At 40.2% G+C, this 18906-nt stretch overlaps 8 non-coding genes across 8 annotated transcripts; all 8 read left to right on the plus strand.

Annotated features, from left to right (window-relative positions):
* Window positions 1–5474: 5474 nt before the first annotated feature.
* On the plus strand, window positions 5475–5557 carry TRNAL-UAA (transfer RNA leucine (anticodon UAA)). The gene has a single exon. It is a non-coding gene; the product is annotated as a tRNA-Leu (tRNA).
* Window positions 5558–6369: 812 nt separating this feature from the next.
* TRNAL-UAA (transfer RNA leucine (anticodon UAA)) lies at window positions 6370–6452 on the plus strand. The gene has a single exon. It is a non-coding gene; the product is annotated as a tRNA-Leu (tRNA).
* Window positions 6453–7265: 813 nt separating this feature from the next.
* Window positions 7266–7348, plus strand: TRNAL-UAA (transfer RNA leucine (anticodon UAA)). Its single transcript has one exon. It is a non-coding gene; the product is annotated as a tRNA-Leu (tRNA).
* Window positions 7349–8160: 812 nt separating this feature from the next.
* On the plus strand, window positions 8161–8243 carry TRNAL-UAA (transfer RNA leucine (anticodon UAA)). Its single transcript has one exon. It is a non-coding gene; the product is annotated as a tRNA-Leu (tRNA).
* Window positions 8244–9055: 812 nt separating this feature from the next.
* TRNAL-UAA (transfer RNA leucine (anticodon UAA)) lies at window positions 9056–9138 on the plus strand. Its single transcript has one exon. It is a non-coding gene; the product is annotated as a tRNA-Leu (tRNA).
* Window positions 9139–17035: 7897 nt separating this feature from the next.
* Window positions 17036–17118, plus strand: TRNAL-UAA (transfer RNA leucine (anticodon UAA)). The gene has a single exon. It is a non-coding gene; the product is annotated as a tRNA-Leu (tRNA).
* An 812-nt stretch (window positions 17119–17930) lies between these two features.
* Window positions 17931–18013, plus strand: TRNAL-UAA (transfer RNA leucine (anticodon UAA)). Its single transcript has one exon. It is a non-coding gene; the product is annotated as a tRNA-Leu (tRNA).
* An 810-nt stretch (window positions 18014–18823) lies between these two features.
* On the plus strand, window positions 18824–18906 carry TRNAL-UAA (transfer RNA leucine (anticodon UAA)). The gene has a single exon. It is a non-coding gene; the product is annotated as a tRNA-Leu (tRNA).

Below are 18906 nucleotides of genomic sequence, written 5' to 3' on the forward strand. Positions count from 1 at the left end.
CAATAATTCAGTATCAAAGAGATGTCCTTTGGATAACCAATTTCACTATGATGACCAAAGAATAAGATAATGAGGAAGTCACATTTACAGTTCCACTTACCGGAAACTTGTGGTTGGCTTAAAGACAGGTTTAAGGAAGCTTGCATATGAAATTTACGGCTCATTGCAATATTTCACTAACACTATGGTCAAACTGTGGTCGGCCAGTTGTCAACTGGCAGGATGTGCAGGAAATGTGCAGGAAGCTGCCGGTGCCCACAGCAGTTTGTGGTCAAGTTACATGAACATGACTCAGCTGTCACATGCTGGTGACCATTTAAACCCAACCTACAAAGTTTTCCTATAAAAAATATACCGGACTCGCTTAATGTTAGGGAAACCTTCCAGGACATTGAAGTGTACGTACGCACTGTTCCTGTGATGCAAGATGCCATGTTGATTCCTTATCATTAAGTCGAGTTCCCTCCGATGTGAAAGGATTGCTACAACATAACGGTAATGTTGATGCATATTTTTGTTATTGTATAAGTTTCTATGACTATAGTTCTTATGCCTATGTACCATTGACTATATATATTCATGTGCTATTAAAATAAATAGTATCTTGCTATAAAGATTATTAGTATTCGTGCCTGATTAGGATATCAGTGAGCGCTTCGTAAGTACGGGCTTTCAGCCCCCTTTTTAGTAGAATTTAGCAAGACATAAATTGGCGTAGTCGGCAGGATTACTTCTATAAGAAGTAATTAAACTAATTTTTGTAATTTAGAAATTAAAAACATATATTTGGCAAATTTCCAAATATATTTTTTTCAATCTTTTTGCATAGTGTCAAAATGTTCAGAAAACGTAAGGATAATGTTAAGGAGGTTGTTGTGGAGATCCCCAGCTGGACTGAGGCTCCCTACAATCTTATAGCACATGAATTGGTCAATTGTGGATTGGCAGAACAATGGCAGAATAAGCTTAAGGGTTGTGTACCTACTGATGTTGTGAATGTACTCAGTGGTGCCCCTGTGAAAACAGATGATGTAGTGTCTTGTGGATTGGCAGAACAATGGCAGGACAAGCTTAAGGGTAGTGAAGCTACTGATGTTGTGAATGTACTCAGTAGTGCCCCTGTGAAAACAGGTGATGTAGTGTCTTGTGGATTGGCAGAACAATGGCAGGATAAGCTTAAGGGTAGTGAAGCTACTGATGTTGTGAATGTATTCGGTAGTGTCCCTGTGAAAGCAGGTGATGTAGTGTCTTTAGCACGGCGCAAACAATGGCAGGATAAGCTTAAGGGTAGTGAAGCTACTGATGTTGTGAATGTATTCGGTAGTGTCCCTGTGAAAGCAGGTGATGTAGTGTCTTTAGCACGGCACATCTGGATTTTGGCAAGTGCATATAGTGTAATGCATGAGCGTAATCTAAAGATGCAGAAGAAAAGTTCCCAGATGGAACAAAAGATGATAGAATTAGGTGGCCTGAAAACAGTTATGGAATGTAATACCAGACTGTTGAAGGATAAATTGGAACATTATCAGAATGTGGCAGAAAAAGCTGCCATAAAAATTGCTCAAAATAAGTACAAGAAAAGAAGAGGAAAAGTAAATAAAACCAAAGTACATAAAAGTATCGTCTCAGCTTCTATAAACTGGGATCCCGATACTTGGGATGGGGATGTGTGGGATTCATCTTCATCATCTGATGAGGAGGATTACCATAAAGGGAAGATTCAAGCTAATCCCGTAAGGAGGCGCCTAGAGAGGACAGAGAATGAGATCATCCGGGAACATGTCCGGGATGGTCAGGGAAATCTGCAATATGACGAAGATGGTAATGCCATCATAAATGAGAGAACGATTCCTCATGTAAAAAATCGAGTAACCATTGAAGATTACTCTCAAGGAGAAGTTGATAGCATTTTAACACAGTTTAGACAAAAACCAGGAGAAGGAGAAATGCCCTGGTTGGTCAGGGTGCACGATCTCGGAGGAGGTGGAGTGCACTTTGACGCCGGAGACGTGGCAAAATTTGTCACCATGTCTCAGGACCCAGTAATTCAGAGATCAATAAAAAATTATTTTGTTGATCATAATGAGCATGGTACTCAAAACTTAATCATGATCTTAGCCCATGCTTTTCTGGACAAATACCCATCCGAAGCAGACTTTCCTATCAATGATAAACCTTGGTATACCTTAAAAGATGGTATGGAAAGGCTGAAGGAAGAAGCAATGAGGAATGCTCTTCCTCTTTTGGGAATGGATGATGATTATCTCCAGTACCCATTGACAGCCACCATAAGAAATAGGCTGGTTAAACATGCTCCTCCAGCATACAAAACAGTTATTTTAACCTTAACTGTAGCGCTGACTGGAGAATCAATCGGTGTAGTTCTAGGGAGGATGAGGGAGTTACAGGATATGGGACAGTGGGATAAATCGTCCCCTGGAGGCCATTTTGGTAACAGTAAGCTAAACAATCCTGATTGGAAAGAGAAATCAGTAGGGGAGGCCCCACGGGTGTCTCGCAAAGACATGTTCCAGGCTTTGCTTAAAGCCGGGATCAATAAGGAAAGGATTGATGGAAAGGAGACAGGAGAATTATGGAAGTTGTACAACCAGAAAGTTCTATCCACAAAGAAAGTGACCACTACAAATGTGGAAGGGGGTTCAAAAACCCCCAAGGTAAAGAAATCAGAGGGAAAAGGGGAAAAAACCCCAAAGAATGTGTCTTGGGAAGATTTTCAGTCAGTTTATCCATGGGAAGAACTGGCTGCAGCCGTGGCCACAAAGGTCACGGAAGGAAGGGCTAATACACAGACTGAAGTCTGTGTAAATGAAAGTTCAGAAGGAAGTGATTTACCATAGGTAGCCAGCCAAGCCCCCCTATTGATAAAAAGGGACGAACGTCCCTACGTCAATCTTAGCATACATTGGAAAGGGGGAAATGTTCAAAGAGTCCCAGCTTTGATTGACACGGGGCGGAGGCTACTTTAATTCATGGAAACCCAGAAAAAATAAAAGGACCTCGAGTAAAAATTGCTGGACTAGGTGGTCAAGTGATCACCGGGGTTCAGACACAGGTAGCTTTGAAGATAGGTAATTTACCTATCAAGCAGTATACGGTGCTGGTAGTACCTATACCAGAATATATTTTGGGAATTGATATCCTAAAATGGATGACTCTTAATCTAACCGAAGGAAAATTCTCCTTTGGGGTTATGTCTTGTCATAAGGAAATGCAGATCTCACATTATATCAATGATATAATGATACAAGGACAAGATGAGCAAAGTGTGAAAGATCAATTGACAAAACTGGTTGCTCATATGAGGAGTAAACGATGGGAAATCAATGATGCCAAGGTTCAAGGACCGTCTCTGGTGGTAACATTTCTAGGGATTCAGTGGAACAAGGGGCACAGAAAGATCTTGCCCAATGCCAGACAGAAAATTATTAATTTTCTGGTCCCTAAATCCAAACAGGAGACTCAGTCTTATATTGGATTGTTTGATTTTTGGAGACAACATATCCCTCATTTGGGACAAATGTTGGCTCATTTGTACAAAGTAATGAGGAAAAAATATGACTTCCACTGGGGAGAGGAACAGCAAAATGTGTTTGAGATGGTCAGGGAAGTGTGGCAAGACATTGAAGGGATTATTCAATCTACCAAGACCACTGTATTTCATGCCGATGCTCATGTCCCTACTAACTCACTTGAATGTTTGTTTAATTCAGAAGCAGATAAAGCAGCAGCCATCAGACAAGTCAGTCCAACAGTTGACAAGGCAAGGTACAGCTGTTTGGGCACACCAGAAAGAGCGACACCTTATTCAGCAGGTTTAGACCTCAGTACATTGGAAACTGTCGTGGTACCCCCAGGTAAGGTAAAACCAATTTCAACAGGATTGGGTTGCCAGATACCAAAGGATCATTATGGTCAAATAGCCACTCGTTCTAGTTTAGTGTTAAAAGGAGCCATAGTGGTGGGAGGGGTAATAGAGGCAGATTATCAGGGAGAAATCAAGGTACTGATGCTAAATTTTGGAAATGAACCTTTGATCTTGATGAAACACCAGAAGGTGGCTCAGGTGTTGATAATTCTAATAAACTTGTCTGAAATAAGAGAAGGAACTGCCCCGGCAGAATTAACAATACGGGGTACTAAAAGTTTTGGATCCTCTAATATTAAAAATGTAGGAGCAAAAATATGGATTCAAAACCTCCAAGGACCGCCCTCAGAGACAGCGGTAATAGCGGTCGGAAAAGATCATACTTTCCTGATAATGAGACCAGGAGTGGAGAAGTGGGAATATGTCCCACAAGAAAAATGTTATTTACGAGAATAATAGTGTATCTTTATTTGCAGATGGTGTTGTAAATAAGCGGAATCCATGGTATCGGTTACTGGGAAGAGCTCGATAGTGATGAGATGGAGAAATTCCTGTGTTTGATGTTTGCCTCTCTGGTCGTTGGATGGACAAGTCTACATCAGGAGGAACCTATGGCGAATGAATTTCTGATGCACCATCACATTTTCAACACACAGATTGCTGGATCTGTACACATTCTTCGGTTACAGCCACCAGTATCCCTTATCTGGATGTCCCGGTATCGATGGAGGAAATCTTAAAGTAGAAAAGTTGTTCTGATCATCTTGCTGATAAAGACACTCGAAGTGTTCGGCTATAGAATACTACAGTACCTATTTCCATAGTGGGATGGATCAATCTTCCATGGTGGCAAGGCAATTTGAATGCAACAGTCACCAATTTGCAATATCTGGCTTTTAAGGGAGGAATTTGTGTACCAAGAAATAAGACTGGACTGACTAACCTGGGATTCATCCCTATAGAGAATATAAAAATAAGTTTTGGGACAGCTATAAATACTGTAGATGCTTTTAAACCCAGCTTAGTGGAAAGGACAATTCATGATATGTTATGGCCTTATGCCAATATGTTCATAAATGGGACTAGTGAAACTTGTAGTAACATATCGGGAAATGTAATGTGTAATGATTCCTTTGAATATCGAGCAAATGCCAAAACACATGATATTCAAGGGAGCTTTTCAGATAATATTGCTTTTAGTTTTAATATACTGTACAAAAGTAGTGAAAGTGATTATATTTGTGATTCAACGTTTATCTAAACAAACCAAGAAAACAAAATTTGTGGCAAACAATATTTCTTGTTTCTTTTAACAGCGTTGTTGATAAATCAAGGTAACATTTTATTCCAATGATCAGTTTTGGTCATCTTTCTAAACATAGAGCAAAAATGAAAGCCAATATACATAGGAAAGTTAAAGTTGGAGTATGAAATTTCCAGTGAAGAGTATGGTCTACATTGGTGGCCGGTCTACAGCTCTTGATAAGTCACCTTATAAAATAAAGCTATCTGTTAGTGCAATTTTAATGATTGCACTGTTTTTATCAATCATCAGCTCCAGGTACAATCAAAAGGCTGACACACAACCACCAGGATGGCCGAGTGGTTAAGGCGTTGGACTTAAGATCCAATGGATATGTATCCGCGTGGGTTCGAACCCCACTCCTGGTATGAGTTTTACTCTTGAAAATCTTCAAGGCTTCTCAAAATCTACATAGGTTTAAACAACAGGAAAGATATTGTTGCTCGGTAGCACAGTTGTATACCTGTAATATCCATGAATATTGCAATTAATTCAGTGGATGTTTAATAATAAACTGAAGCTCTAGTATGACGTATGAGGATCACTAGAGGAAGTTTCCAATTTCAACCAAAGGAAAGACATCTAAAAAAAACAAATGTGGAATGTTTTGGGAAAAAGATGTAGTTGATTTATTGAGGTAAACAATCATACTGTAGCTCCAAAAGAAGTTTTAAAGCACATGATGTCAAAATAATATAAGTGAATCAGAAGTATGATAAAAGAAATTTGTATAAAATATGGTCTTCTAGAAAGGTTAGATCAAAAAAGGAAAAGGACAGGGTGCATAGGTAGTGATGAAATGTTAAATCTGCTTAGGAAAACATGGGGTATAGTGAAGTGACGAACTTGTCATTGACATTATGTGGAAAGATTAATTTGTTTTAGGAAACTCGATTTTTTTAACTTAGCGTTGTTGATAAATCCAGGTAACATTTTATTCCAATGATCAGTTTTGGTCATCTTTCTAAACATAGAGCAAAAATGAAAGCCAATATACAGAGGAAAGTTAAAGTTGGAGTATGAAATTTCCAGTGAAGAGTATGGTCTACATTGGTGGCCGGTCTACAGCTCTTGATAGGTCACCTTATAAAATAAAGCTATCTGTTAGTGCAAATTTAATGATTGCAGTGTTTTTATCAATCATCAGCTCCAGGTACAATCGAAAGGCTGACACACAACCACCAGGATGGCTGAGTGGTTAAGGCGTTGGACTTAAGCTCCAATGGATATGTATCTGCGTGGTTTCGAACCCCACTGCTGGTATGAGTTTTACTCTTGAAAATCTTCAAGGATTCTCAAAACTCTACATAAACCTAAACAACAGGAAAGATAATGTTGCTCGGTAGCACAGTTGTATACCTGTAATATCTATGAATATTGCAATTAATTCAGTGGATGTTTTATAATAAACTGAAGCTCTAGTACGACGCATGATGATCACTAGAGGAAGTTTCCAATTTCAACCAAAGATAAGACATCTAAAAAAAACAAATGTGGAATGTTTTTGGAAAAAGATGTAGTTGATTTATTGAAGTAAACAATCATACTGCAGCTCCAAAAGAAGTTTTAAAGCACATGATGTCAAAGTAATATACGTGAATCAGAAGTATGATAAAATAAATTTGTATAAAATATGGTCTTCTAGAAAGGTTAGATCAAAAAAGGAAAAGGACAGGGTGCATAGGTAGTGATGAAATGTTAAATCTGCTTAGGAAAACACGGGGTATAGTGAAGTGACGAACTTGTCCATGACATTATGTGGAAAGATTAATTTGTATTAGGAAACTCGATTTTTTTAACTTAGCGTTGTTGATAAATCCAGGTAACATTTTATTCCAATGATCAGTTTTGGTCATCTTTCTAAACATAGAGCAAAAATGAAAGCCAATATACAGAGGAAAGTTAAAGTTGGAGTATGAAATTTCCAGTGAAGAGTATGGTCTACAATGGTGGCCGGTCTACAGCTCTTGATAAGTCACCTTATAAAATAAAGCTATCTGTTAGTGCAAATTTAATGATTGCACTGTTTTTATCAATCATCAGCTCCAGGTACAATCGAAAGGCTGACACACAACCACCAGGATGGCCGAGTGGTTAAGGCGTTGGACTTAAGATCCAATGGATATGTATCCGCGTGGGTTTGAACCCCACTCCTGGTATGAGTTTTACTCTTGAAAATCTTCAAGGCTTCTCAAAATCTACATATGTCTAAACAACAGGAAAGATATTGTTGCTCGGTAGCACAGTTGTATACCTGTAATATCTATGAATATTGCAATTAATTCAGTGGATGTTTTATAATAAACTGAAGCTCTAGTACGACGCATGATGATCACTAGAGGAAGTTTCCAATTTCAACCAAAGAAAAGACATCTAAAAACGCCAAATGTGGAATGTTTTGGGAAAAAGATGTAGTTGAATAATTGAGGTAAACAATCATACTGTAGCTCCAAAAGAAGGTTTGAAGCACATTATGTCAAAATAATATGAGCGAATCAGAAGTATGATAAATGAAATTTGTATAAAATATGGTCTTCTAGAAAGGTTAGATCAAAAAAGGAAAAGGACAGGGTGCATAGGTAGTGATGAAATGTTAAATCTTCTTAGGAAAACATGGGGTATAGTGAAGTGACGAACTTGTCATTGACATTATGTGGAAAGATTAATTTGTTTTAGGAAACTCGATTTTTTTAACTTAGCGTTGTTGATAAATCCAGGTAACATTTTATTCCAATGATCAGTTTTGGTCATCTTTCTAAACATAGAGCAAAAATGAAAGCCAATATACAGAGGAAAGTTAAATTTGGAGTATGAAATTTCCAGTGAAGAGTGTGGTCTACATTGGTGGCCGGTCTACAGCTCTTGATAAGTCACCTTATAAAATAAAGCTATCTGTTAGTGCAAATTTAATCATTGCACTGTTTTTTTCAATCATCAGCTCCAGGTACAATCGAAAGGCTGACACACAACCACCAGGATGGCTGAGTGGTTAAGGCGTTGGACTTAAGATCCAATGGATATGTATCCGCATGGGTTCGAACCCCACTCCTGGTATGAGTTTTACTCTTGAAAATCTTCAAGGCTTCTCAAAATCTACATAGGTCTAAACAACAGGAAAGATAATGTTGCTCGGTAGCACAGTTGTATACCTGTAATATCTATGAATATTGCAATTAATTCTGTGGATTTTTTATAATAAACTGAAGCTCTAGTACGACGCATGATGATCACTAGAGGAAGTTTCCAATTTCAACCAAAGAAAAGACATCTAAAAACGCCAAATGTGGAATGTTTTGGGAAAAAGATGAAGTTGAATAATTGAGGTAAACAATCATACTGTAGCTCCAAAAGAAGGTTTGAAGCACATTATGTCAAAATAATATGAGCGAATCAGAAGTATGATAAATGAAATTTGTATAAAATATGGTCTTTTAGAAAGGTTAGATCAAAAAAGCAAAAGGACAGGGTGCATAGGTAGTGATGAAATGTTAAATCTGCTTAGGAAAATGCGGGGTATAGTGAAGTGACGAACTTGTCATTGACATTATGTGGAAAGATTAATTTGTTTTAGGAAACTCGATTTTTTTAACTTAGCGTTGTTGATAAATCCAGGTAACATTTTATTCCAATGATCAGTTTTGGTCATCTTTCTAAACATAGAGCAAAAATGAAAGCCAATATACAGAGGAAAGTTAAAGTTGGAGTATGAAATTTCCAGTGAAGAGTGTGGTCTACATTGGCGGCCGGTCTACAGCTCTTGATAAGTCACCTTATAAAATAAAGCTATCTGATAGTGCAAATTTAATCATTGCACTGTTTTTTTCAATCATCAGCTCCAGGTACAATCGAAAGGCTGACACACAACCACCAGGATGGCCGAGTGGTTAAGGCATTGGACTTAAGATCCAATGGATATGTATCCGCGTGGGTTCGAACCCCACTCCTGGTATGAGTTTTACTGTTGATAATCTTTAAGGCTTCTCAAAATCTACATAAGTCTAAACAACAGGAAAGATATTGTTGCTCGGTAGCACAGTTGTATACCTGTAATATCCATAAATATTGGAATTAATTGAGAGGTTTTATAATAAACTGAAGCTCTAGTACGATGTATGATGATCACTAGAGGAAGTTTCAAGTTTCAACCAAAGAAAAGACATCTAAAAAAAAACAAATGTGGAATGTTTTGGGAAAAAGATGTAGTTGAATAATTGAGGTAAACAATCATACTGTAGCTCCAAAAGAAGGTTTGAAGCACATTATGTCACATTATGGCTTCTTTTGAGTTTTTTTCATTATTACAACATTGGGCTACATTGGGGCAGGTAAGTAGATAGAGACCACTTACCTTCCCTGCTGTAAGCCCCTCTCATGTGACCGCTCCTGCCGCGATTTTGCTGCTTCCGGTCATTTCATGTCTACATGGGCAGGGCCATGTTGACATGCAAATCTGGAACAGCATGTCGCCTCCCTGCTGGGCTGTACAGTGCGTGGAGTAACCGCCCCTGTTCCCTGCACCCTCCCACACATTGCCCAGCACCCCATACTCTGCCCACAAGCTCAGTGTGTGGGCTCCCAGTGTGTGTGTGTGTTGGGGGGAGGTGTGCACCTCTCATCGTGCTCCATCCCCCATGCTGCGCACCCCCCATCGTGCTCCATCCGCCATGCTGCGCACTCCCAAACGTGCTCCATCCGCCATGCTGCGCACTCCCAAACGTGGTCCATCCGCCATGCTGCACACTCCCAAACGTGCTCCATCCGCCATGCTGCGCACTCCCAAACGTGCTCCATCCGCCATGCTGCGCACTCCCAAACGTGCTCCATCCGCCATGCTGCGCACTCCCAAACGTGCTCCATCCCCCATGCTGCGCACTCCCCATCGTGCTCCATCCCCCATCCTGCGCACCCCCTATCGTGCTCCATCCCCCATGCTGCACCAGCATCAGCCTCTCTCCTCCCAGCATCAGCCTCTCTCCTCCCAGCATCAGCCTCTCTCCTCCCAGCATCAGCCTCTCTCCTCCTAGCATCAGCCTCTCTCCTCCCAGCATCAGCCTCTCTGTCCCCAGCATCAGCCTCTCTCCTCCCAGCATCAGCCTCTTTGTCCCCAGCATCAGCCTCTCTGTCCCCAGCATCAGCCTCTCTCCTCCCAGCCTCAGCCTCCCCCAGCATCAGCCTCTCTTCTCTCAGCCTCCCCCCTCCCAGCCTCCCTCCTCCCAGCCTCCCCAGCATCAGCCTCCCCCTCCCAGCCTCCCCCAGCATCAGCCTACCCCTCCCAGCCTCCCCCAGCATCAGCCTCTCGCCTCCCAGCCTCCCCCAGCATCAGCCTCTCTCCTCCCAGCCTCCCCCAGCATCAGCCTCTCTCCTCCCAGCCTCCCCCAGCATCAGCCTCTCTCCTCTCAGCCTCCCCCAGCATCAGCCTACACCCTCCCAGCCTCCCCCAGCATCAGCCTACCCCAGCATCAGCCTACACCCTTCCAGCCTCCCCCAGCATCAGCCTACCCCAGCATCAGCCTACCCCAGCATCAGCCTCTCTCATCCCAGCCTCCCCCAGCATCAGCCTCCCCCTCCCAGCCTTCCCCAGGATCAGCCTCTCTCCTCCCAGCCTCCCCCAGCACGCCGTGCTCCTCTGCCGACACTCACAGATCCGATCGCATACACTCACACACACACACTCACACACATCCGATTGCATACACTCACACACACACACTCACACATCAGAACACACTCACACACATCCAATCGCATACACACTGAAGATATCGCACATACGCGCTCACACTCACAACATCCGGAGATACCACATGCTTCTGGCCATGTGATCCTCCGGCAGGTCCTGGAAGTTCACTCCACAGTATCGCCGCCGAGAAGCAAGCGATATCCCAGGATGTTGTGAGTGTGTAGATGCGATGTGATGTGTGTGTGAGAGTGAGTGTGATCTGATGTGTGTGTATGTGTGTATGAGTTTTACTCTTGAAAATCTTCAAGGATTCTCAAAAATCTACATAGGTCTAAACAACAGGAAAGATAATGTTGCTCGGTAGCACAGTTGTATACCTGTAATATCTATGAATATTGCAATTAATTCAGTGGATGTTTTATAATAAACTGAAGCTCTAGTACGACGCATGATGATCACTAAAGGAAGTTTCCAATTTCAACCAAAGATAAGACATCTAAAAAAACCAAATGTGGAATGTTTTGGGAAAAAGATGTAGTTGATTTATTGAAGTAAACAATCATACTGCAGCTCCAAAAGAAGTTTTAAAGCACATGATTGTGATACCAATGTGATATGACTGAAAGAATGTGTGATTAGATAGGAATCACAATCAAAAGATAGGAGTGATCCCAGATATTATTTGACCTATCAATAATTCAGTATCAAAGAGATGTCCTTTGGATAACCAATTTCACTATGATGACCAAAGAATAAGATAATGAGGAAGTCACATTTACAGTTCCACTTACCGGAAACTTGTGGTTGGCTTAAAGACAGGTTTAAGGAAGCTTGCATATGAAATTTACGGCTCATTGCAATATTTCACTAACACTATGGTCAAACTGTGGTCGGCCAGTTGTCAACTGGCAGGATGTGCAGGAAATGTGCAGGAAGCTGCCGGTGCCCACAGCAGTTTGTGGTCAAGTTACATGAACATGACTCAGCTGTCACATGCTGGTGACCATTTAAACCCAACCTACAAAGTTTTCCTATAAAAAATACACCGGACTCGCTTAATGTTAGGGAAACCTTCCAGGACATTGAAGTGTACGTACGCACTGTTCCTGTGATGCAAGATGCCATGTTGATTCCTTATCATTAACTCGAGTTCCCTCCGATGTGAAAGGATTGCTACAACATAACGGTAATGTTGATGCATATTTCTGTTATTGTATAAGTTTCTATGACTATAGTTCTTATGCCTATGTACCATTGACTATATATATTCATGTGCTATTAAAATAAATAGTATCTTGCTATAAAGAATATTAGTATTCGTGCCTGATTAGGATATCAGTGAGCGCTTCGTAAGTACGGGCTTTCAGCCCCCTTTTTAGTAGAATTTAGCAAGACATAAATTGGCGTAGTCGGCAGGATTACTTCAATAAGAAGTAATTAAACTAATTTTTGTAATTTAGAAATTAAAAACATATATTTGGCAAATTTCCAAATATATTTTTTTCAATCTTTTTGCATAGTGTCAAAATGTTCAGAAAACGTAAGGATAATGTTAAGGAGGTTGTTGTGGAGATCCCCAGCTGGACTGAGGCTCCCTACAATCTTATAGCACATGAATTGGTCAATTGTGGATTGGCAGAACAATGGCAGAATAAGCTTAAGGGTTGTGTACCTACTGATGTTGTGAATGTACTCAGTGGTGCCCCTGTGAAAACAGGTGATGCAGTGTCTTGTGGATTGGCAGAACAATGGCAGGACAAGCTTAAGGGTAGTGAAGCTACTGATGTTGTGAATGTACTCAGTAGTGCCCCTGTGAAAACAGGTGATGTAGTGTCTTGTGGATTGGCAGAACAATGGCAGGATAAGCTTAAGGGTAGTGAAGCTACTGATGTTGTGAATGTATTCGGTAGTGTCCCTGTGAAAGCAGGTGATGTAGTGTCTTTAGCACGGCGCAAACAATGGCAGGATAAGCTTAAGGGTAGTGAAGCTACTGATGTTGTGAATGTATTCGGTAGTGTCCCTGTGAAAGCAGGTGATGTAGTGTCTTTAGCACGGCACATCTGGATTTTGGCAAGTGCATATAGTGTAATGCATGAGCGTAATCTAAAGATGCAGAAGAAAAGTTCCCAGATGGAACAAAAGATGATAGAATTAGGTGGCCTGAAAACAGTTATGGAATGTAATACCAGACTGTTGAAGGATAAATTGGAACATTATCAGAATGTGGCAGAAAAAGCTGCCATAAAAATTGCTCAAAATAAGTACAAGAAAAGAAGAGGAAAAGTAAATAAAACCAAAGTACATAAAAGTATCGTCTCAGCTTCTATAAACTGGGATCCCGATACTTGGGATGGGGATGTGTGGGATTCATCTTCATCATCTGATGAGGAGGATTACCATAAAGGGAAGATTCAGGCTAATCCCGTAAGGAGGCGCCTAGAGAGGACAGAGAATGAGATCATCCGGGAACATGTCCGGGATGGTCAGGGAAATCTGCAATATGACGAAGATGGTAATGCCATCATAAATGAGAGAACGATTCCTCATGTAAAAAATCGAGTAACCATTGAAGATTACTCTCAAGGAGAAGTTGATAGCATTTTAACACAGTTTAGACAAAAACCAGGAGAAGGAGAAATGCCCTGGTTGGTCAGGGTGCACGATCTCGGAGGAGGTGGAGTGCACTTTGACGCCGGAGACGTGGCAAAATTTGTCACCATGTCTCAGGACCCAGTAATTCAGAGATCAATAAAAAATTATTTTGTTGATCATAATGAGCATGGTACTCAAAACTTAATCATGATCTTAGCCCATGCTTTTCTGGACAAATACCTATCCGAAGCAGACTTTCCTATCAATGATAAACCTTGGTATACCTTAAAAGATGGTATGGAAAGGCTGAAGGAAGAAGCAATGAGGAATGCTCTTCCTCTTTTGGGAATGGATGATGATTATCTCCAGTACCCATTGACAGCCACCATAAGAAATAGGCTGGTTAAACATGCTCCTCCAGCATACAAAACAGTTATTTTAACATTAACTGTAGCGCTGACTGGAGAATCAATCGGTGTAGTTCTAGGGAGGATGAGGGAGTTACAGGATATGGGACAGTGGGATAAATCGTCCCCTGGAGGCCATGTTGGTAACAGTAAGCTAAACAATCCTGATTGGAAAGAGAAATCAGTAGGGGAGGCCCCACGGGTGTCTCGCAAAGACATGTTCCAGGCTTTGCTTAAAGCCGGGATCAATAAGGAAAGGATTGATGGAAAGGAGACAGGAGAATTATGGAAGTTGTACAACCAGAAAGTTCTATCCACAAAGAAAGTGACCACTACAAATGTGGAAGGGGGTTCAAAAACCCCCAAGGTAAAGAAATCAGAGGGAAAAGGGGAAAAAACCCCAAAGAATGTGTCTTGGGAAGATTTTCAGTCAGTTTATCAATGGGAAGAACTGGCTGCAGCCGTGGCCACAAAGGTCACGGAAGGAAGGGCTAATACACAGACTGAAGTCTGTGTAAATGAAAGTTCAGAAGGAAGTGATTTACCATAGGTAGCCAGCCAAGCCCCCCTATTGATAAAAAGGGACGAACGTCCCTACGTCAATCTTAGCATACATTGGAAAGGGGGAAATGTTCAAAGAGTCCCAGCTTTGATTGACACGGGGGCGGAGGCTACTTTAATTCATGGAAACCCAGAAAAAATAAAAGGACCTCAAGTAAAAATTGCTGGACTAGGTGGTCAAGTGATCACCGGGGTTCAGACACAGGTAGCTTTGAAGATAGGTAATTTACCTATCAAGCAGTATACGGTGCTGGTAGTACCTATACCAGAATATATTTTGGGAATTGATATCCTAAAATGGATGACTCTTAATCTAACCGAAGGAAAATTCTCCTTTGGGGTTATGTCTTGTCATAAGGAAATGCAGATCTCACATTATATCAATGATATAATGATACAAGGACAAGATGAGCAAAGTGTGAAAGATCAATTGACAAAACTGGTTGCTCATATGAGGAGTAAAGGATGGGAAATCAATGATGCCAAGGTTCAAGGACCGTCTCTGGTGGTAACATTTCTAGGGATTCAGTGGAACAAGGGGCACAGAAAGATCTTGCCCAATGCCAGACAGAAAATTATTAATTTTCTGGTCCCTAAATCCAAACAGGAGACTCAGTCTTATATTGGATTGTTTGATTTTTGGAGACAACATATCCCTCATTTGGGACAAATGTTGGCTCATTTGTACAAAGTAACGAGGAAAAAATATGACTTCCACTGGGGAGAGGAACAGCAAAATGTGTTTGAGATGGTCAGGGAAGTGTGGCAAGACATTGAAGGGATTATTCAATCTACCAAGACCACTGTATTTCATGCCGATGCTCATGTCCCTACTAACTCACTTGAATGTTTGTTTAATTCAGAAGCAGATAAAGCAGCAGCCATCAGACAAGTCAGTCCAACAGTTGACAAGGCAAGGTACAGCTGTTTGGGCACACCAGAAAGAGCGACACCTTATTCAGCAGGTTTAGACCTCAGTACATTGGAAACTGTCGTGGTACCCCCAGGTAAGGTAAAACCAATTTCAACAGGATTGGGTTGCCAGATACCAAAGGATCATTATGGTCAAATAGCCACTCGTTCTAGTTTAGTGTTAAAAGGAGCCATAGTGGTGGGAGGGGTAATAGAGGCAGATTATCAGGGAGAAATCAAGGTACTGATGCTAAATTTTGGAAATGAACCTTTGATCTTGATGAAACACCAGAAGGTGGCTCAGGTGTTGATAATTCTAATAAACTTGTCTGAAATAAGAGAAGGAACTGCCCCGGCAGAATTAACAATACGGGGTACTAAAAGTTTTGGATCCTCTAATATTAAAAATGTAGGAGCAAAAATATGGATTCAAAACCTCCAAGGACCGCCCTCAGAGACAGCGGTAATAGCGGTCGGAAAAGATCGTACTTTCCTGATAATGAGACCAGGAGTGGAGAAGTGGGAATATGTCCCACAAGAAAAATGTTATTTACGAGAATAATAGTGTATCTTTATTTGCAGATGGTGTTGTAAATAAGCGGAATCCATGGTATCGGTTACTGGGAAGAGCTCGATAGTGATGAGATGGAGAAATTCCTGTGTTTGATGTTTGCCTCTCTGGTCGTTGGATGGACAAGTCTACATCAGGAGGAACCTATGGCGAATGAATTTCTGATGCACCATCACATTTTCAACACACAGATTGCTGGATCTGTACACATTCTTCGGTTACAGCCACCAGTATCCCTTATCTGGATGTCCCGGTATCGATGGAGGAAATCTTAAAGTAGAAAAGTTGTTCTGATCATCTTGCTGATAAAGACACTCGAAGTGTTCGGCTATAGAATACTACAGTACCTATTTCCATAGTGGGATGGATCAATCTTCCATGGTGGCAAGGCAATTTGAATGCAACAGTCACCAATTTGCAATATCTGGCTTTTAAGGGAGGAATTTGTGTACCAAGAAATAAGACTGGACTGACTAACCTGGGATTCATCCCTATAGAGAATATAAAAATAAGTTTTGGGACAGCTATAAATACTGTAGATGCTTTTAAACACAGCTTAGTGGAAAGGACAATTCATGATATGTTATGGCCTTATGCCAATATGTTCATAAATGGGACTAGTGAAACCTGTAGTAACATATCGGGAAATGTAATGTGTAATGATTCCTTTGAATATCGAGCAAATGCCAAAACACATGATATTCAAGGGAGCTTTTCAGATAATATTGCTTTTAGTTTTAATATACTGTACAAAAGTAGTGAAAGTGATTATATTTGTGATTCAACGTTTATCTAAACAAACCAAGAAAACAAAATTTGTGGCAAACAATATTTCTTGTTTCTTTTAACAGCGTTGTTGATAAATCAAGGTAACATTTTATTCCAATGATCAGTTTTGGTCATCTTTCTAAACATAGAGCAAAAATGAAAGCCAATATACATAGGAAAGTTAAAGTTGGAGTATGAAATTTCCAGTGAAGAGTATGGTCTACATTGGTGGCTGGTCTACAGCTCTTGATAAGTCACCTTATAAAATAAAGCTATCTGTTAGTGCAATTTTAATGATTGCACTGTTTTTATCAATCATCAGCTCCAGGTACAATCGAAAGGCTGACACACAACCACCAGGATGGCCGAGTGGTTAAGGCGTTGGACTTAAGATCCAATGGATATGTATCCGCGTGGGTTCGAACCCCACTCCTGGTATGAGTTTTACTCTTGAAAATCTTCAAGGCTTCTCAAAATCTACATAGGTTTAAACAACAGGAAAGATATTGTTGCTCGGTAGCACAGTTGTATACCTGTAATATCCATGAATATTGCAATTAATTCAGTGGATGTTTAATAATAAACTGAAGCTCTAGTATGACGTATGAGGATCACTAGAGGAAGTTTCCAATTTCAACCAAAGAAAAGACATCTAAAAAAAACAAATGTGGAATGTTTTGGGAAAAAGATGTAGTTGATTTATTGAGGTAAACAATCATACTGTAGCTCCAAAAGAAGTTTTAAAGCACATGATGTCAAAGTAATATACGTGAATCAGAAGTATGATAAAATAAATTTGTATAAAATATGGTCTTCTAGAAAGGTTAGATCAAAAAAGGAAAAGGACAGGGTGCATAGGTAGTGATGAAATGTTAAATCTGCTTAGGAAAACACGGGGTATAGTGAAGTGACGAACTTGTCCATGACATTATGTGGAAAGATTAATTTGTATTAGGAAACTCGATTTTTTTAACTTAGCGTTGTTGATAAATCCAGGTAACATTTTATTCCAATGATCAGTTTTGGTCATCTTTCTAAACATAGAGCAAAAATGAAAGCCAATATACAGAGGAAAGTTAAAGTTGGAGTATGAAATTTCCAGTGAAGAGTATGGTCTACATTGGTGGCCGGTCTACAGCTCTTGATAAGTCACCTTATAAAATAAAGCTATCTGTTAGTGCAAATTTAATGATTGCACTGTTTTTATCAATCATCAGCTCCAGGTACAATCGAAAGGCTGACACACAACCACCAGGATGGCCGAGTGGTTAAGGCGTTGGACTTAAGATCCAATGGATATGTATCCGCGTGGGTTCGAACCCCACTCCTGGTATGAGTTTTACTCTTGAAAATCTTCAAGGCTTCTCAAAATCTACATAGGTCTAAACAACAGGAAAGATATTGTTGCTCGGTAGCACAGTTGTATACCTGTAATATCCATGAATATTGCAATTAATTTAGTGGATGTTTTATAATAAACTGAAGCTCTAGTATGACGTATGAGGATCACTAGAGGAATTTTCCAATTTCAACCAAAGAAAAGACATCTAAAAAAACCAAATGTGGAATGTTTTGGGAAAAAGATGTAGTTGATTTATTGAGGTAAACAATCATCCTATAGCTCCAAAAGAAGTTTTAAAGCACATGATGTCAAAATAATATAAGTGAATCAGAAGTATGATAAAAGAAATTTGTATAAAATATGGTCTTCTAGAAAGGTTAGATCAAAAAAGGAAAAGGACAGGGTGCATAGGTAGTGATGAAATGTTAAACTTGCTTAGGAAAACACGGGGTATAGTGAAGTGACAAACTTGTCCATGACATTATGTGGAAAGATTAATTTGTTTTAGGAAACTCGATTTTTTTAACAGCGTTGTTGATAAATCCAGGTAACATTTTATTCCAATGATCAGTTTTGGTCATCTTTCTAAACATAGAGCAAAAATGGAAGCCAATATACATAGGAAAGTTAAAGTTGGAGTATGAAATTTCCATTGAAGAGTATGGTCTACATTGGTGGCCGGTCTACAGCTCTTGATAAGTCACCTTATAAAATAAAGCTATCTGTTAGTGCAAATTTAATGATTGCACTGTTTTTATCAATCATCAGCTCCAGGTACAATCGAAAGGCTGACACACAACCACTAGGATGGCCGAGTGGTTAAGGCGTTGGACTTAAGATCCAATGGATATGTATCCGCGTGGGTTTGAACCCCACTCCTGGTA

The sequence above is a fragment of the Anomaloglossus baeobatrachus genome, chromosome 3 (genome assembly GCF_048569485.1).
Source record: "Anomaloglossus baeobatrachus isolate aAnoBae1 chromosome 3, aAnoBae1.hap1, whole genome shotgun sequence".
NCBI classification, from domain to species: Eukaryota; Metazoa; Chordata; class Amphibia; order Anura; family Aromobatidae; genus Anomaloglossus; species Anomaloglossus baeobatrachus.